The 22,190-nt window shown below is 29.9% G+C and overlaps 1 protein-coding gene across 4 annotated transcripts in view; it reads left to right on the top strand.

The window, feature by feature from the left end:
* Positions 1 to 4,096: 4,096 nt before the first annotated feature.
* LOC128396442 (MATH and LRR domain-containing protein PFE0570w-like) overlaps positions 4,097 to 22,190 on the top strand; it is a 38,420-nt gene continuing 20,326 nt past the window's right edge. For all 4 annotated transcript variants that reach the window (XM_053357031.1, XM_053357028.1, XM_053357030.1 and 1 more), the window contains exon 1: positions 4,097 to 4,783. The gene's annotated coding sequence lies outside the window, so the exon portion shown is untranslated. The remainder of the gene's footprint in view (positions 4,784 to 22,190) is intronic.

The following is a 22,190-nucleotide window of genomic DNA, read 5'->3' as shown; positions in this document are numbered from 1 at the left end:
AGAGTTATCATCATCATCGCCATGATGAAGATAAGTATAAGTCATGATGAGAAGGTTGAATGATGATGATGATACCGAAAAAAAGTTCTGTCTTGAGAGTTCTGAAATATATCTCGTTGGATAGAATGAGGGGAATTTTTTTCCTTTTTTTCGAAAAACAAAAACATTAAAGTTCAATCCCAATTCGCAGTTCCAACAGTTGCTTAGTCACTTGATGCTATTGCATGAGTATTCATGGTTATCATGAAAATGAATCTTTAATATACAAGAAACAGAGAAAAAAAAAATACTCATGAACAATAATCTCATAAATAGATTGGAAATTTTTTCTCTTCAACTTTCTCATAATGAATTGAAATTCGTTCAAATTCCCAGGATATTTTCTGAGTATTCTGATATTCATCCATCAAACATCAAGAATTAATTTCCCATGAAAAAACAATCGCATCCACCCTGAAATTCAATCCAATCCAACGGTCAATCACAAGGAGAGATGACAAATTTTCCAATCTCACCATTGAGACTTTCAATTATCATGTTATCATGATTGTCACTCAGGTAACATCTAAAAATGATGATGATGATAATAAGTATGATGAGATAGAAAATGAGAAAAGAAAAAAAATCATTTTCTAAAGTTGAGAATTATTCGAGTTTAGATCATTAGACCAAATCGAAAGTTGAAGTTCTAATATTATTCCAATTCAATTGTTTTCAAGTGATTGGTGTGATTTAAACTTCAGACTGTTACAACAACGATTCTTAACCAGTCTGATATTAAATTAACACCCAAAACTATCATCACCATGATTATGATTGTTGCTATTACCTTGAAATCTCAGATATTATTCTGAGCCTTTAACTTCATTATATGTTACTGAATTTTCAATTTAAGTTGGCCCACTTTTCCAGCTCTTGGTCAATTCTGGGTGGAAATATTTCCAGCACTGACCATTGAGAAAGCTTTTAGAAAAGAATCATAAAAATAGTTGAACAAGGAAAGTAAAAGAAAATGAATTCTTCAAAATGAGACTTGGAACTGAAAAAAAGTTCCAAGAATAATTTTCTACTTTTCTTTTTTTTCAGAAGAAATAAAATCTTTCATACTAATAGTCTATTTCCATGAAATCCATTCTCCTCCCTGATAGATATTATTATTGAACTATTAATAAATTACTCTAATCAAGTATTTGGATGATTGTGGTTGATTAAAATTCTGATTTAAATTAAATTATAAAGGAATTGGATGTTTATGTTGAATGGTTAGAATGTTGAATTTCTTCAATCCTTTTTAACTTTTTTTTTGGTTAATGAATTAACTTTTAATTCAATTGAATTTGATTTAAAATTTAATTTTATGTTATTTTTGGTTAATCATCACACATAATCAACTAATATAATCATAAGCACTTAATAAATTATTCAAGGAAACTTCAATATCAATGTTAATCCAATGTTGATTTAGCCTTTAAATTATGATCAAGTCTCCATAGTTTAATATATTTGGTTAATTTTTTTTGGAGATAATTTGATTCCTCATATAATCAATAGTTAGTTAATTGTATATTTTCAAGTAATTTGCAACTAAATTGTAAAATTAAGCAAATAAAATTTACTCCGATTAACCTGATCATCTTTAAATCCTGATTAACTTTCACCTTGATTACAATCATAATTGTCTAGGACTTTACGATTATTACACTAATTAAATATTATATGAATTGACAATCAGGTTGATTAAAAGGTTACAATTAACTAAATAACCAATGTGTGAATTAAATTTACTTTAATCACCCTGAAAATCAACATATTATCATGAAAATAAGTTTATCCAAAGCTTAATTGGAAGTGAAATTAAATTTAAAATTGATGAACATCAATCAATAAATTATATCCAAAGTTAATTAATGGGGGAAAGGTTTAATTAAATGAAACCCGATTAAATTAAGAATCAAAATCCACCAACAATCAGAGAAATAAATTGTATTGATAAATACAATCACTGTGACGAAATCCAAATGATATAAATAGTAACATTGATTGTTAGTATACAATAAATTGCTACAATCAACAAAAATATCATTAACAATTAATATGAAGATTGGAATGAGAAACGAGCATCAAGACAAAAGGGAAACTCAGTGTTGAGGATGAAAATTCATCAACAATCAACCGAATTGATAAATGAACTGAAATCTGATTCTGTTGATCAATTTATTAGATACAACATGATATCATTATTGATATAATAATATCATGATGATCGTTGTCACAAAATAAATCAACAATGACTTGTTATTTAACATAGAAAATATTAATAGTAATGATAACTGAGCAAAAAAAAAGTTTTGAAAAAGTTGCGATGAATTCATGATAATTCAGTTTGATTATTATTACTTTCATTTTCTGGGTTGATAGTTTTTCTTACTCTTTCTGTTGATCCATTTGCAGCATCATTGGGGTTTGTTGTTAAATGTGAGAATGGTGATGATGATGATGATAATGGTCTCTGGGCATAATCTTCATGCTGATCTCAGGGTAATGTGATCATCATTCATTTTACTTTCTTCATCATCATCATCCCGAAATCCCTGTAAAAGTTTGTCCAACTAAGTAAAATATGCATTCAACAATAAATTGAATCTCCTTTTGAAAGCTTCTGTTGCTGTTGTATTAATAGTACTGTTGCTTTTTTCTTCTATCATCATCATCATCATTATCATCGTCATCATCATCATGTTCCCAGGGTAACATGACTTTTCATTGTTTTCTCTTTCTTTCTCATCCAACTCCTTCTCCCCACTTTATGTAATCTGTCACATGAAAAGCAAAAACAGGAACCGGAAAAACTCTTGGGACCTCATGTTTTCTGATAAAAAATCACTAAATTTATGTCTATTCAGGATAAACTTGGATTGTGTTCATGATGAGACTGAGAGGAAAATAGACAGAAAGCGAAAGAGGAGATGTTTCTTTATCATCTTTCTCTGTTTTCTTAACATTTTCATCATCCAAACCATCATGATGATTATCATCATCGTCATGAAGGATCATTTCAAGATTTTCTTACAGTTCTTTGTTTTTGTTTTTCCTTTTCTTTGAAGTATAAGAAGATGATGAACATGAAGAGAAGAAAAAAAAAGTTCTAACAAGATTGAATAGTACTTAACATTCAGTTCGATATGTTACTCGATTTTCCAGCCAATCATTTGCTTCTCATGGTGATGATCATATCTATTATTTTCTACTTAGATTAATTAAATCGTCATTTAATAAGATAATTGGGCAAAAGTAAAGGTTAAACTAAGGTGACAAATGAGCTGAACAATCAACGATATTTACTGTTCACTGTTTACAGTTAGATCGTTTAATCAATATTAAGTTAACCTTGAATTATTATTTTCCATGTTAGCACGATAATTAATTTCTCATGATGAACTTTCCATGCTATTCAACAATTCTGAATGTGAATCACATTTAATGTTTTGTAAATAATTAATGACACAATATTAACACGATAACTTTATCTGCTTTTCCTTTGGTCAATCGATATTGTAGTAAGCCCATTTTCTGGCCAAGATTCTGATTCCGGGTTAGAGCTCATTATGCTAATAGAATAATAAATTATTAGGTTTTCGAAAAGTTTAAAATAGTTTAGTAGAAAGGGAGAAAAGAGGAAAAGTTAAAGCGCGCGAATTTTGATTGAGAATAAGAAGAAAGAAAAAGTTTCGATTTGTGAATTAAAAAGTTCTTAACATGAATTTCTCATCTCAAGTCGATTGTTATCATGAGATCACCAGAGAAAAGTGATCATATTAACAACGATTATAATTTAGGGAAAATGATATTAAATTGATTCACGAAAACACTTAAAACTTTCATGTTAATTTACTTACTTTTTCTCTCTCTTTGAAAATTTCTTTGCCCTGATCATCCTGATAATCATCATGATCGCTCCCTCTTCCTCTCTGTAACTTATAGGCGGTTCCATATTCACCGAGAGTGTGGGATCATCATCGTCCCACCGAGTAACTGCTAATGCGCAGTTTTCAATGTAATTTCATTTTCTCAGCTCTCAGAGTTTCTGTTGATTCAATCATTGAATTTCAATGGTAGCATGAGAAACTGAAACAACAACAAACATTGAAAATTGTCACAATTCAATTTGTGTCTTCAATTGTGATTCTTTCACCTTTAAATTTGCAATCAACTGAGTGACCATTGCAATTAGTTTTTCGTTCAATTTACTGTTTCCCATTAGCACCAATACAAATTGATTGTTAAATTAATAGCAAATCAGCTGCAATATTAACACTGATTATCTCGTTCTCAGTTTAATTGTTGATTAACTAACTGTGATCTAAATCTCTCTGTGTGTCTGTTTATTATTGACAAGATAATTGATTCTCTTTTGGATTATGATACTTGTGCTAATTGTTTACTTGCTTCGTTGATTGATTAAAACATGATCGTTGTATTAAAGGATTTGTTAAATCAACAATAATTCAACTAATCAACTCATATTAATTAGTCTCATCGTCACATAACTTACATCATCATCATAATCATTAATCAATATGAAATGTTTACCATGAATGTAATTATAATCAAGAAAACAATTGGTCATCTTTATCCAATAGGATTATTATAATAAGGACCATAAATTGTTTACACTTAATCATCAACCAGGATCATCACCATAAAAATTGTCTTCCAACAATTAGCCAACGTATTCTGTTGATTAACTAATCAATAACAATAATCGATGACCAGCAACTGCAAGGTTAGTTTAATTTTCCTCTAATCATTTTTTAATCCTCATCTCAAGTGTATTAGTTGATTTAATCTATTGGATTACCTTTTGAAGGTGAAAAACCTCAATTATGGCTTATAATTAAATAGATTAACTGTTGATAAACATGGATGACACTTTCATGTATGCAATTAGCTAATTGTTGAGAAACTTTTCCTCAGAATTGTTTGTTTCAAATGATTAACGGAAAGAGGAAGTTAAAGTTATCTTCATCCTCATCCCGATATCAGTGAAGTCTGAAAATATGATTTGTTTAAAAATAGATTCAATTCCTTAACCTGATTACATGATTGATATCTAATCTAATTTATCATGTTGATCTTGTAAAAGTTTTCAGGGGAAAGCTGAATAATCTGAGTAAGCAAATTAAGTAAAGAAAGGAAAAGTGAACCTAAGTATTGACTGAAAATCAGAATTTTGCAAATTGAATCGAGTTAATTGACTCGTGGAGTAATTAAAATTAATCAATATTCTCAGTTTCATATCTCAAAAAGTTTCATGTTATTTCATCTCCACATTGAATTTAACCTTGAACTTATCATGAAAATTAATATCATGCAGTTGATTAATATTATTGCTCCAATCTAAAGATAGAATTGACCTAAATTTCTCAAACCATATTAGAGCTGAAAGAAAATAACATTTTAATTGTCAACTTGTTAGTCTCTTTTTCAACACCTATTATTCAATAGAATTGGAAAATGAAATGATAATAGAAAAGAAAAGAAGAATAGAAAAAAAATAGTTAGAGATTCTTCTGACAAGTGAATTCAGCTCCACTCTGAGCTTCGAATTTCTTTCTGGTTTCAACTGGAACTTTTTTCTTCTTTTATTTCACAAAAAAAGAAGCTTTGGCTTTTATTTCTCATTTTTCTTTCGCATCATCATCAGCATCGTCATCATCAATTCCAAAAATATTCCTAAGTATTCAAGAGTATTACCCAAGAAGTAGTTATTGTCATCTTGCATGATAACTGCAGATTCTAATGGCTTCATACCCTTATGGTGGCTTATTGTTAACCTGAAACATAATGTTCCTTGTGATTATTACGCAATAATGTTTTTTTCTAGTGTCTTTTACTGTTGATTGTCACTATTATTATCGTAATATTTATGATTTTGGTTTGGGTGGGATTTTCTGTGTCTCGGTTTTATCTTTATTTCCTCTTCCTTTGGATCATCTTGGTTTGGGTGAGAATTTCTTGTTTACCTTTAAGTCTGAATTTCGTTTTTGCTCAGTTATCAGTCGATTCTTGAACATTTTCTCTGGATACTTGATGAATAAAAGCTACCAGAGAAAGAGGTAAATATAAGATAATAGTAATGATGATCATCAGTAGATAATAAGAAGAAGAATGAGAATGATAATGAAAAGAAGGAGGAGAAGCAAAGAGAATAACAGAGAATTCTATGTGAACTGGGAGTGAAAAGGTTGACTTACTAAGGAAAAAGAACTGAAGAGAAAAAAAACTCGGACGAAAATCGGAAAGAAAGAAAAAGAAATAAGAAGAAAAAAATGAGATAAAGGTCGAAATGATGATGATGAGAGAGAGAGGGAGAAGCAATTTAATATCAGAAGTGTCCATAAAAAAGGAGGAAGATGAAATGATGAAGATGAATAGGAATAGAAAAAGAAATCACATTAAATGTATCGATGTGTTTTTTTTCATCTAGAGCAACAAACTCATTCTAATAAATGATGAAGATGCTCATTCACTTTTAGTCAAATTGTTGCTTTTTAATCAATCTTATCTTTCAGCATATTCCCACTCCACCTCAACCTCTTCCTCCTCCTTCCCATCAAGAAACAATCATTCACAACAATGTCTATGTTATAATCACCTTCAACATTGTCTTTCTCTCTTATTGATGAGTTGTAACTTTCATCATGAAAAAGTCGATATTTAATCGAACTTGTTTTTTTTTGGATCTTCTCATATAAAGTTGACACAAAAAGATTCGAACAATTGTTTGCCAATGTATAATATTGGTCAATATTCTGTCCAAGAATTTAAAATCAATTTTCTATCCTCTAGTTTCCATCGAAAACAATATAAAACAATTGTTCTGATCCATCATGTTTACCATCATCTTCCTCAATGATGATAATAATGTGATATTTTCCCTTCGTTATTTCAATTACTTTAAATCGACTTTCAATGTCACTTGATTCTCAATCAATTCTGTATTTAATATCGATCAACAATGAACATCAACCAGAAATCAATAACCTTCACCCTCCAAATAATATAAAGTAGAATCCGAAATTCAATTTCATCTTCACAATCAGTAAGCAACATGATATTATATTTAAACCATGAGTCGGTTAAACATTCTGAATGAATGAAAGTTCATCAATGAATAAAAAAAAGGGAAAATAAATGATAAAAGAGAAGAGAAAAAAAAATCGAAATAGTAAATTTTTCTCTTCCTCCATTTCAGATAAATCAGTTGACATTGAAATTGAAAAATGAACCGAAATTTGGAATGAATTAGAATCGTGAAATTAACTAAATTCAGATAATATTACCATTCTCCATGAATATATAAATACCTTTGAACTGAAGACCTCACATTTCATCATGAACCTCGTTTTCATCTTCATCCTATTACGATTGTATCATCATGAATCGAGCACTAGTCTGCTTGTTTTGCATCATTATCCTTTCATCCCACTCTCTTCAGCATTATCATTGTGATTATCATGATTATCATAACTTGTTCATTGCTTGTTACCATGAAAATTACTTTATTCAAATTGTTCTCGACAATATCAACGAGACAATCTAATATTTATTTGTTGTCCTTATTTTTGCTTACCTTTTGTAATATGGTTGACATTTAGTGTTATCTGATATTTACTTGCAGAATAAAATTACTCTTAACAATTTACTTCCTTACAATGTAATACAAGGAAGAGACAACAACAAGTCTACCCCAGAACACTCAACATGAGCAACATTTACAACAATAAACTCACAGGTTACACACCGAGTATATTGATCGAGGAAGTTTTTTTTTTTTTCTTTTCTCATGAACATGATGATGAATATGGAGTTTTTTGTTTCCATTATCATTTCTCATCAGATTTTGATCTTTTCTTTTAGTTTTACCTTCATCATTTATTTCTAATTATCTTTGTAAAACTCAATCATCTTCATGTTTCATTTTCTTAATCAACATGATACCGAAACTCATGAACATTGATCATCATGTAATCATTACTATGCATCAACCAACGTTATCTTATTCGAGGGATCAATCAAGTATTACCTGAACACCCTCATGTTACCATGATGAATACATACACACCTTGATAGCTGGGTTACTTTGGTTTCTCTTTCCTTTTGAAAAATTCTGGATCAGGAAATACTTTCTTGGAACTTTCTTTTTTCTTTTTTCTTCTTTCTCCCCACAGAATTATCTTCATCCTGGTTGTATTATATTCTAACTGAGAAGATGAAATGAAATAACAAAGAGATAAAACTTTCAAGTGATGAAGTTTACCTGAGTATTAAGTGAAAGTATTTATATGTATTGAAAGGTAAAAAGAGTTGCGTATGGAAAAGCAAATAAAATGATAACTCAAAGAGTTAACACTTACCTGTGCGAATACTTTAATTTACATTTGATCAGCTATTGAACTGAGTTCTTTTCTCAAAAAGTTTCCGATCATGATGATCATTCAGTTGGTTGAATGAGAAGAAATTGATGGAAAACTTGGAATATTTCAAATTTCGATTTGTAGCTAAGTTTTAGTAGATTTTTCTCTTCTCTTTTTTGCTACATTTCGAAACTTTCAACTACAAACTCATGTATAAACACTTCTTTTACCATGTTAATAATAAAACTAGTCTTCGAGTTTCTGTTTCTCTTTTCGAGTCAATAGAATCACCTTTATCTTCATCATCCTCTTAGCAAGAAATTGAAAAGTTCTTGAAAATGTTGAGATTTTTCTTTCGATTTTCAAAGTTATTATCCTTTACAGGTTTTCTTTCTTCTTCAATTGTTCCCTTATTGTGGTTTTGTTTCGAATCGAGTTTAAGTTTAAACTTTGGAATCATTTTGTAATCGTTTGTTCGCAATCGACGAAATAAACTGAATAGAAATTTGATCTGAACAAAAAAAGTAAGAAAAAAAATAGAGAAGAAAATCTGATGAAATTCTCAGCAGATTTACTCATGACAGTTTTCTTCTGTTCTACTGACCAACACAATGACCCACGAAGAGAAAAAAAAATTTCTAATATAATTTGTCTTCCCTTCTAAATCAACATCTCCAGAACCGAGTGATTATTTTCTATTATCAACACAATTTCGTTTAATTTAATTACATTATTAAGATGATATCAAGTCGAACCATAAATATACATTATCATCTTCTTGTTTTCATCCTCATCTTCATCATCTATTGTCAAGTATTTATCATCTATTATCAATAATATCAACAATCATAATCTTAATCTGGTAATAAATTCATGAAGTTACTCAGCCTCTCAAGTTTTATCAATCATTATCATCCCTTATCATGGATTAGTTACCAAGTCCGAAAGTTTATATCATAGTATTAGATTAACACTAACTACATACTTATATTAATGTGGGCAATTGAGTTCGTGTAAATATTATATTTAATTATAAATAATTACAGAGGAAAAAGAGAAAGAAAGACAGAGAAGTAGAAAGAGAAAGAGAAACTTATCTCCATCATGGATTCAATGTAATTACTATTTGTTTCTAGAAAGATTGAGGTGAAAGTTTGACCACTACCTGGTCCATGACATTTTACCTTGAAAACGGAAGATTATTATTGAGATGATGATAAAAGATGATAAGTTGGATTGGTTGAAATCTCCTTAGGGAAAAATGCTCAAGATTTATTTTTCCATGATGGTCAAGCATTTTGGTCACAATTTAATCATTTTCATGATATTGAAGTTCAATATATATTCAATTGATTCTCTTTTCGAGCTTGATTAACTAAGGAATTTTTTCTGATCATCGATACCATGATCGATACCTTTGGTCAAACAATAATATTTTCACAATTGGAATTGATTTTCGATTTTTCTTTTCATTTTAAATAAACTTTTTCGCGCTTTTCAATTTATTTGTATCTTTTTCTAAAATATACTTTCGCTTCATAAATCACTGAGTTTGATTGGAATCAAATTGTTTGAATGTTTATGATCAACTGATTATCACTATTAGGAAGTGGCTTGGATTTTTATAGTTGCCTCTTGAATTTGTGGTTTACAAATTCATGATTAACTCATTATAATCAACCCTTTTTGTGATGTTAATCATACCATGAAATCAATTTTTAATCATGTTCAGTTAATCTGACAATTACTGATTGCTAGGTGACTCTCAAGGAATCTTCAAAATCAAATAAACCCTTGAGTTTCAGCTAAATTCAGAAGAGGAAAACCTTGAGCTTCATTTAGTTTAACTGAAATTAGTTGACAAATAATTGATTAACTGCAATTTAGCATTGATTGAAAAGTAGGATGATTCAAATCATCATTTTCATGATACATGATGAGATAAAAATAGAGAAATAAAAAAATCTATTCCTTTTGAAGGAACATTTTTTCCCTCTTTGGTGAAACTTGGATAAATTCAATAGCATCTCTGAGAATTCAGTATTATCATCAAGTCTACAAGTAGACATTCAGTATGGATAAAAAAAGAGGAGAATTGAATGGTAAGGAAGATGGAGGAAATTTCTATTCAGAAAGTTCAGACGGGGATTGAGATCGAATGAGCATGAAGATGAATATCATGAAACCGATTAACAACAACTCCCAGTGACCTAAAAATGCAGCAAAAGATTAATGAGAAAGGAAAATCATTCAAATTTTAAACTATGAATTTCCCATGAAAAATAAACATGAAACTTAATTCAACCCACTGACCAATGGGCACTAAAAACCAAATGGAAAACAATAAATAAGGCAATGAATGTTATCCTTGTTGTTTATCATCTAATAATATCCAAGTTATATTATTGATAAAACTCTCACCAGTGTGATATTACTTACTCATAGTACCATGAACTTTGCATGATAATAACAATAAACGATAATAGTTTGTGAGTTCTGTTAATGATCATGATGAAGTTTTTAAAGTGAAAGAAAAAAAAATCAGATTCTAGCAAAAAGGTTAGTGTCATATGCTCATAATTTTTGATACTCAGGGTTGATCAACCAAGCGAGTTCAAAGAATCCAGAATTCTCACCATTCAGCATGGGAATATAATGATGATGAACAAAAAATCATGATAATAATAATGATGATAAGATGATGGTGAAAAAAACAATGATGATCATGACTAGTCAATCAAAAAAGTTCTGATCTCTTTTGAACAGATCGAATCGACAGGAAAAGTTCCATATGTTTCCTTTCATGGTGGAAAATTTTTTCACTCCATGACAATTTCTTTTGTTCCCAGAATAATTATTAATCACTTCTCCTTTTCAACTGAACTGAACTTTTCAAAATATATATTGTTTTTCCGCACTTGGCGTTCGTTCAACAAGCAATACATTAGATGCGAAACGATAATTGTAATTTAGATATTACTGTTAATAAGAGGATCTTTTTGCATTAGATTGGTGATTGAAAATATTGGCAAAAGTTCAAAGGTTTCAGCGTAAAGTTCAAAAGTATTGCAACTTTTCAAATCTCAGTCCAATTAGCAGTTTACTGAGATTGAAAATTAAGTTCTAATCAGCTGAATGAAACATCACTTCGAGGGATTAACAGTTAACATTTACCTGAGATTTACTTGATAACCTTTTACTGAGGTTTTCCAGGAATCACAGGAAAAAGGCTCAGAATAGTTTATCGAGATATTTTATCTTTCCCCTTCAAGGCTTTAAGCTTTGACGTAAAAAAACTGATGCTCTGGCACATCACACACTCGGTGATTCACTTACCCCACTTCATGTGAATTCAAGGTTATTTTCAATCCCAAATCTCAATCCTTTCCCTGGATTTTATCTGATGAAAATCATCATCATGCCACAGAAACAGAAGCTTTTTGTTTATCCTGATGCCTTTTCATGATCCTGAGTGAGAAACAGATTAAGAAGAAAAATAATCGAAAAAGCAAAAAGAATTTTTTTCCTCATCATCATCAATTGGAAAAACACTAGAGTTTGGGTGAGAAAGAGGAAGAACAACAAAGAGAAACTTTAATTTAATTCAACACGAGGAGAGAAAAAAATAACTAGAATTATCCATTAAATTCAAAGTTCAGAAGAACAGCGATAATCCGATTATCCTCATCTTTTCTTCTTCCTCATCACTAATCCATTTTATCATCCCCTCAATATGTCTCTCTCTCTCTCTCTCTCTCTCTCTCTCTCTCTCTCTCTCTCTCTCTGTTTCAATTTTTCTTTAATTTGTAAAAAAACAGTAAATTGAAATTAAACTGAATTCATTCATTTGATCAATTAGATTAATTATGAATTTCCATGATGTTTTATCACAGCATTTGAACAATTTGTTAATCAAAATTATTACTACTTTGATAATTATTAACATTCTACTTAGACTTAGACCATTTTGTTCAGTTTCTTTGAAATTTAAACCTCAATTTCAATTGCAATTAGGCTAATTATCAAAGTAAAAGTTAATTGTTGTCAAATTTATCAAATGAAATTATACTTTTTTTGATTGTCATTTTAATTTGCCCATTGATTTTAATTATTTTCACTTGGATTATTGTTTTGAAAAATTATTGTTAATTGTTATTTCACCAGGAGCTTTGATTTTATCATGAATTAATTGAGGCAGAAATTATTTAATCCAGTTAACTTTTCATCTAAAACTGTCAACAAGATCTAGATTCATCTTCATGACAAATTTTCAATCTTCAGTTGATATTCATTCAGATGAGCTAAATGTTTATCTAGCCCTATTAGATAACTTTAAGATCCAGAGATTAGCTAATCTTTAATCATGTTAATCTAACCAAATTTTCATGAACAGTGAACTTCAATAGCAATTAAGCACAATCATATTTCAGATCAAAGGTGAGACCATTTGTTTAAATTAAATCTTGCATTTCAATCTAAATAGTTAGTTAATTGTTAGTCCAATCCTAATGTGTGATAATTAGATTACATTAATTGATGAGAAAATGATGAAAATTAATGATGACAATTAGGAAACGAGAGACATGAAATTAATAGTAATTTATAAATGACCATGAAATTAGGTTAAACTAAATTAACTCATCATTATGAAAGGTTAATCAGTTTACTTTATGGTCAATCATGATTATTATACATTATCATGTTTTCACCATGAGCTCATACGTAATACTCAGTAATTCCAGTTGCTCATCATCCCAACACCAGCCACCGATTCAACTCTGTTCTTTACCCTGAGCTCTCTGAAAAGTCCCGATGAACATCATCATTATCGTCTTCATTTTTTTCTGCTCCGTTACTTAATCTGAGCTTAGAACTTTTTTTCCTTCCTGGTTACATGTTAACCAAAACTATTCACTAGGAAACATGGTACATGAAACTGAAGAGTAATATCAAACTCCCACAAAAGAAAATAATTTTCCTTATAATCAAAATGTCCAGTGATATGTTTCCCTCTGTAGCCTCATCACCACTTTCTATCATCATCATCATCTCTCTCTCTCTCTCTCTCTCTCTCTCTCTCTCTCCTTTTCTAATTTTATCTTCTCATTCAGTTACAGAGATGTTACATTAAATTGGCCTTCGCTTTATTGATATTGATATCTGTGTTTCTGTCGCTTGAATTAACTTATTTTTTTCTTCCTCTTTCACTGACCAGTGATAAACATCCTCACTCCTCCTTTCATCCACTCACACACCATGTTACTCACAGGAATAACTCAGGTTCATGATAATCATACACATAATATCCAATCAAAAAAGTGAGAAGACACTATTACTTTTGATTATTAGTAATCAGTTGCTGTTCCCATTTCCACCCCTTCCCTAGTAAACTAACCCTCTTTTTCATGACAAAAATGAGCTCTTATCAATAATGTACCTCATCAACATCTTCGTGATGATCAATGATGAATCGTGAAACTTTTACGTTGACAAAAATATATAATTACAATGTATTCAAATCAGGATAAGATTGAATGTCTTCTTGAAACACTCAATGTATGTAATTGTCATTTCCGTTTCCTTGTTAATTTAGTTTTATCACCTTGAGTAGTAGGCGGATGGAATCATGTAATAATTGAGGTTTCAGCTCATCAGCTCATCATCTTCTTCATCTAATTTGTGACAATTTTTTCTCTTTTTTTTCCATGATATTTATACTCTTTTTTTATTCCATTACATTTTTTTCCCTATTCTTTTACCTTCATCTGATCATTTTCTCTCTCTCATTTTGCCAATCTCTTCCTTCTTCTCACTTTCTTTTTTCTCTTCCTTGTCCTTCTTCATTTGCTCCCTGTCGTTAAATGATTACATGATAAATTGGATTGAAGTGTGTAAGTAAACATAATAGACACTAACAAGAACCTGAATTTCGGTTGCAAGAGTTTCAGCTTTGACATTTACCATTAACAACGATAATACTAATACAAGATAACAAAAGAATAGATGAAAAAAACATAATAATATCAGAGATGAGAAGAGTTGATGATGATCATCCTCAAGGAAGATGAAGAAGATGAATATGTAACAGAAAAAGAAATGGTTAAATGTATTGTTACATGGGAGAGAGAGAGAGAGGGAGTTGGAAGATGTGGTGGGAAGTTGATAAAAAAATTGTTCACTTATTGTATGGAAGTTGAATTATTCACTGAAATTGTTCACATTGTTACATATACACTTGTTATCGGTGGGTAAATATAACAAATTAATAGGCTTGGTGTTCATGTATCATGAAGATGAACAACTTAATTCAATATTTAATGTTCACAAAGGAAGCAAATCTTTTCATTGATTCATGATATCGTTTGAATCTCATGATAAATTTGAAATGCAAATACAACATTTATTCATATCTAAAGTTCCTGGTTCATGAATTTTATCGTTCTCCGCCTCTTTATCCTCTTTACTCTCTCACTTGAATGATGAAGGCTTGGACATTGATGAAAAGTGATCTTTTCAATTGGTCAATTTTCCGAGTTGAAGAAAATGTTATTAAATTATTTTTCTTTTACTTTTAAACTGATCCACTTTTTCTGGTTATTGTTTCAAGTATAAAGATTGACCATTGGGCATTTAGTTTATCAAAAATTATTTATAAATAATCATCTTGATGCTCTAAATGTATTGACTTTAAAATGTTGTCATGAAATAAAGGTAAAAGTATCATGGGGAAAGAGTTTCTTGCCCGAGGCCATTACCAGGTTCCAAATCGTTTTGACTTCTAATTTCTGGTTAGAAAATTTTTCCTAACTTCAATTATTCACTTACTTGCTTCTGTTGTGGTGCAATAATTTATCATTATCATCATCATCATTATCTTTACCCTGATTCCATTATAATCATTAGTTGATTATCAGCTGATAATAACTTGTTAAATCTTAGTATTTATTATCATTGGATTGAGTCTCTTAAGGTTGGATCTTCCTCTTTATCAGCCTCTTTCTTTGATAAACTTTGTCATTCTCAGTTATCTTCATCATCATCATCATCATGTTTCTTTCAGAACACATCTATTATTTTGTTTATCCTTGACTGGTTATTCTTGACAATTCTCAATGTTGGATGATAATAATGAGAGTTCGGGAGTTCGGGAGATAAAAGAAAAGGAATAATAAAAAAGATGAAAAAGATTAAGGATGATAAAAGAAAGAGTAGAAATACAAATAAAGTGAGTTTCAGATTGTACTTTGAATGAGGAAGTGCGAGGATAACCTTAAAGTATCAAGAGTTAGGGTTGATGGAGAAGCAGCATTATATTCTGATGATGATAATGACTTTGATCCTGTTGATGATGAAGATGAACATGAAAGATAAGGAAGAGAAATGGTAACATGAAAATGCTTGTTTACCAAAGAGAAGATGAAGAAAAGGAAGAAGAAGATGAAAAAATAACAACTACGTAAATGGTTTATTTTCGTAATCATACTTACCATGAGTTTCGCTCAGTTAAACATTGAGCTACAATTTCCTCCATAGGTCAACGATAAAATCATTGATAATAAGAAACAGAAACAACAGATAACATTAGTTACCATTGAATTCACAGAATGAGAGAGAGAGAGAGAGAATAAAATAATAAAATATCAAAGAAAATCATCTGAATGATAATCATCGTCTTCAAGTACAAAAGTAATAATAGTTTCTTCATAATCATTTACATAGATACATATTTAACAAGGAAACTTGAATAATCAAGAATGACTGATAACCCACTGGTGGGAGTTGATTAAAGGTAAAATGTTATTTATAAACTATCAACTTGTTATTATCTATGTAAATGTAACATTTTCCTTGGTGAAAATATTATTCCTAAGGAGTAAAACCGATTGCATATAAATATCATCAAGTTGACAATCAAATCTGATTAGGTTACATTAACCATTGATTGTTTAACTAATTGTATTCAGATTATACATCTACATGTATATGTAAATGATAATGTTTACCAAAGACTCCTAAGTGTTAATTAATTGTTACTCTCAACTGGAAAAGGTAAATCAGGCAATCAATCAAAGTGAAAATCGATAACAATATTTCATATTCCAAATACCTGAGCCTTTATCAGTTTTCTGTCAATAATAATAACCATGTTTCTTAATAACGATTTATAGTCGATATTAAATTCTAATCGTAATAATAAACATGCAATTTAAGATTTATAATATTACTCATTACCCTCCCACCGATTCCATGACCGCCATTGCTTTTCATCAGCCTCTTTCCCTTTCACGTTCTATTGTTAGAACTCGATTAATGTAATATTTTTCTTCTCATCCTCTTCTTAGTTGCTTTTTATTATCACATTATCATGGAATTGAATTATTATTATTACATAGGAGAAGCAGAAAAAAGTTCTGAGATGTTATCATTCTAATGATTCACCTCCCTGTTTGACTCAAATTTGATACACCATAAAAAAAAGTGCATCAAAAGCTCACCCAGTTGCACCTCCTTCATACCCAGTTGATTGTTCATATGTTTGTTAATATCTCTACCTGAATACCCTCATATAATTAAGATGAAAGATATTATCAGAATCACCATTATCATTAAATCCCTAAAGTGAAACTTGGTTTTTCATACCAATGAAAATAATGGTTATAATCATGATAATATGATAATCTTTATGATGGCTGAATATTTACCCTGATGGTAAACATGAGAGAAAAAAGTAGTTCAGGGAGAGAGAAAGAATAGAACAAATTTTCTAATCTTTCCACATGATGATGATAATTCTTACTGAACTTTATTGGTTCATTTTGAGCATCTAATTCATTAGATTTTCATGATATACACTTTCTATCAACCAAAAGAGTTTATCGCAAAGTTTCATTGAGAAAAGTAATTCGTTTGATTCCAAAGATACTTTAATCGTTGATCTAATTGTTCTTGTTTATTATTAACATTCTTAGAATTAACATTCCGAATTCTCTTTCTTTTCATCTAATCTGAAAGGTGAATTGAATTAACTGTTCAACATTAGATAACATTCAAATTCTGATTTCAGATTGTTATTGTGTTAAAACTCAGTTTGTCTGGAAGATTCAGATTCATCATTGAGTATTCATTTGTTTCCAGGAACCATGTTAATGTTTCTGGACGGAAATACAGTCAAAGTCAATTGCACTTATCAATCTGCAATTATTTTTATTACATTATAAGTTAATCTTATTCACATTAATCTTTGTATCTACAATTTATCCTCTTATTTGCTCCCAATCCAATACAAATATAATCAGAGAGATTATCTTCCCATCCAAACCCCTTCTCCTGTTAATAATTGCTAGAGAAACATTGTAACCATTGATGTCGACCCAAAATAAAGTATCGATTCAATAATGAAATGAAAAGAATGGAAAAAAAAAACTTTTGGGAAAAGATTTTTTTTTCACTTCCTCTTCCGTTTTTCTTTTCAAATATTCCATCAGTTGTTACCTTTTTCATGATAGATCAAAATTTCACCCAACTCCCTAAAGTTCAGTGAAAGTTTAACTGGGAAATCAGAGGGAAAACTATTTCCTTATTAACCTAACCTAATACTCTTTCCTTTTAATATTATGGTGAAAAAGTTCAATGGAATTATCTGAAATTATGTTGATTAATTTAATTTTTTATTCTGAAGCTGCAAAAAATTCCAACCCCTGAATTCATTATCAATAAATTAATGATCATTTCAATATTATGATAACTTATATAATATAATCAGTTACTGATAACCTTTAATACTTTTCATCTTACTAAAAAGATGAATATACTGAATAATGTTCTCATGCTATTCCGATGATTATCTTGATCATTATTAGCATTATCATGATTACTATTAATTTTTTTCTCCCATCATATATTAATACATTGTATATTTATGAAGGGCTGGAGATAATTTATGTAGATGATTTGGAAGAGAAGAAAAAAGTTGTGAGCAAATTGAGGAAACAATATGAGTAACGAATTGTAGATAATGTTATCATGATGAACTTTTCTTTTCTGTCTATTCGTCTTATGTCTTTATTAACACAGAATATGAGAAGAGAATGAAATTTTCAATTTAGCACCTTGGAGTTTGATTGTCATTCAAATGAAAGAATCTCAATGAATCGGGATAATAAACTTTTCTTATTCTAAATAACTTGACCCTTCATCATGTCTATCATTTTGATCGTTTACTTTTTCTCAGCGAAATTTTATTCTCATTCAAAACTCAATATCTTCGTTTCCCTGGTGATAAACTTGACCTTTAACTGAAAACTTTCTCTTTCATCTTCACTATCAGTTATTATTGAAGTTCAGAAGCAACAAATTGAAGATACAGAGCAGGATGAACAGAATGCAGAAAAAGATGAGAAATCTTCCTTTTGTGTGGTAAAAAAATTCTGACATCATCTTAATGGTATCATAGTGATGATGATCATCCATGTATCATCAATGAGCTATCCAACTGGCTCTCTCTCTCTCTCTCTCTCTCTCTCTCTCTCTCTCAGTGTTGAAGTCCTTTATTAATTCGTGGTGTGTGTGTTCTGGGTGATAACTTGTCTCTTACCAGGCTGTTCAACTTGATTTACGACAAACAATATTATCATCACTTGATTATTGCATTTAAAAGACAAAGATGATGTGAAAGATGAAGATGAAGAGGAGGAGGATAAGGTAGACAGAAGATGACAGAAAATTGCTATACTTAAATGTTATATCAAGAAGACTAAGTCAAATTAAATTGGACATAATTGAATTACAAATTAACTTGTTATATTATCCTGTTGGTATAAGAAGCACAATGAAACTGAAATTAACATGACTCAAGCCTCCAGAACTTTTGGAATGATTATAATCATCACGATAATGATTACAATGACGATCATCATCTAGATAATAATATTAATGAAAGTTGATAAACTTGATAGCAATTAGTAGTAAGGCAAAAGCTATTTGAACAAAGGGGGCAATTGAAGACTAATTATCAGATAATTATCATCATCAGAATGCTGATTAAATGCTCAGTAAGAATTCAAGCTTAAATCAAGTGTAAAAGAATAAAACAAAGTATCAGAATGGAAATTTTTCCTCTTCAATTGTCATCATGTTTCCATGATAAAAATCGGAATGAAATCGCCACAAATGATGATATTGTTTCCAAAGAATACCAAATAAATTGATATTAGCCAATTTTTCTGATCATTTAACCTGCTCACAAATTGACTGGTCATTTACTGACCAATAGAAAACGTTGAATAATGTTAACTAAAATTTCTGAGATTAAAAACTACACCAACTCGAGAGAAAAGGTTTTTATTTTAATCAATTGTGCCAATCTCTTTGAAATGAAGGTAATGATTGGAGCCATTTAAGGCTATTGAAATGCTTCTGATAAGGTTCATGATGATCATGAGACTCAAGGATAATAATATTGATTTTGATTCTGCTAATCATTGTTGGTACACATTTAATGATAGTCACAATCCAATTAATAGATTAAATTGACACAAGGGAAAATTTTCTCTGTTATATTTTACCAGCATTTGAAACAATGAGTTCATGGTGAATACAAAGCATATCACCATGAGAAAAAAGCTCAATACGAATGAAGTAAAGAAGGAGAAAAAATTGGCAATCATACCCATGAGAAATAACTGAATTCAATTTGGAAATCTGTTTGCTATGTATCATGGATATTCAGTTCTGGGTATTTTTTTTGAAAGAGGCGAAGAGGCGACACATTTATCCAAATGTATACAAACATTATGATATAATTCTGAAAATTTACCAGAACTTTGGTCTCCCTGAAACCATCTCACTGACTCATTGAGTGATTTCATTCTCGAATATCTTTCAGCCATCTCTGTGCTGTATGTTCAGTTTGCTATTGAATAGGAAATTGAAAATCATCATTATCATGATAAAAGAAGCAATTAAATAAATGACCAATAAAACTCTGGAACCTGAATTTTTTTCTACCATTTCTCTAGTCTCATATTACTCAGTAGGAGGAAATTTTCCATAACTTTTTGTCTTCTTTTAGCTAGTCCAAGGTAGTTTTCTGTTTATTACTCATTCAAATTCTTCACGAAATGAATCTAAAGTTTACGAGCAAAAATGAACGAATGTAAGAAGTAAATTAGTTTATTCATGGTGTATAAAGGTGATAACCTGAACTGTGATTATCTCTGAATTATCAGCACAAAGTTCTTGTCTGGTTTCTCGTTTCTTGTATATAAATATTATCATCGTAATATTATACAAACCTCTTGATTCGTTGTGATCGCAAACCAAATGCTCGTTTAAACTTATCAAAAGTCCAGAAGATTCTTAGCAATAATTCTGAATAAGTAATCGCGACATTCAAAGCATGTTAATATCTTTCAAGTCAAACATCATGGAGTCTCAATGATGGTTTTATGAAAAAACGAACTACTATTAATATTGAAGTCTCGAGAACATTGCGTTAAGAGATCATTTGAAGGTCTTTCAAGAGACCAACATTCGAATATCTCTGATTTTTCCAAAGTTTGTGATTAGTTTTTGACCCTTTCATCCATGACCATCAATGGTCAACTCAGAGGCCCTTAGACTCAAGTGAGTAACTATTATTGTTCACTGAATTTTCAGTTATATTGGTTTTTGATTTTTTCTTTTTTAGTGTTTTGTTTTCAGTTCTTGAACAAGTTCGAACTTGCATCAAGTTTATCCTTTTATTAATATTTCGACAAGGAACTTTTCTTTTCCACTTAAGTATTTCCAATAACCGAAAATATTGTGTAGCTCGTTTCATTTATATTTTTCAATCCATTTTTCAATTGGTGTTACATAACATGAGAACTATCAGTAAATCATAAGAATAATGAAAATGAAAGAAAATTTCCCTCGAATTCTGTTATATTGTTCATCATGTTATTTCCAAATGTCACCTTGGCTTTGGTTCCAAACTTTTGAGAAGCTCAAAGTTACACAATTTATTTTTCTCCCACTTGATGTAATATAACAATGAACATCAGAGTAATAACAATGATAATATTGAATATCAGGTATGAACAACATGGGAGGAGGTGAAGGTGGAGTGGAAAAGAAAAGAATACAAGATGAAAAAATAATAGAAATACAACTCGATATTATCTCTGAATTTCGAATAACATATAGACAGAATATTCTAAATATTTACAATGTTCATATTCTTTTACTTTTTATCTTTCTCATGATTTCATCTTCTTTCAAAATTGACCCACCTGACAGAATATTATATGAAAGGTTTAATCTCATCATGTTTTTTTTCAATTTCAGTTTGAATGGTCAGTGGAAAATATTAATATGTTACAACGAAATTAGGAAGATATTCAAGTAAAATATCTTTTCTTTTTGTATATAAAACTGGACAGAATTTTGATCGAAAAACTAATGTAAATAATTAGAATAACTCATTAATTGATTAAATTCTTTGACAATTTTCAATTTATTCTGATGAGATAATTTCTATTTGAAAGAATTCACAGATATTTCAATTTTCTCTAATATCTCTGTGATTTTTGTTGGTAATACTTTTGCTTTTTCACCTCAAGGTTTATCATCATGAAGATGAAAAAAAGGATTTTCAGGAGACATGGACCAGGGAAAATATTTACCTGAAATTGTTATAACAACATAGCAAAGAATGTCACAAACAAGGAGAAAAAAAAGTGAGTTGAAAGGGGAAAATATCGAAGGCTGAAAGAGAAAAGTAATTCAATAATA

This window comes from Panonychus citri, unplaced genomic scaffold (assembly GCF_014898815.1).
Source record: "Panonychus citri isolate SS breed McGregor unplaced genomic scaffold, ASM1489881v1 Contig00144, whole genome shotgun sequence".
NCBI lineage: Eukaryota > Metazoa > Arthropoda > Arachnida > Trombidiformes > Tetranychidae > Panonychus > Panonychus citri.
Note: the sequence above shows the minus strand (reverse complement) of the source record. Positions and strands in the feature narration are given on the sequence as shown.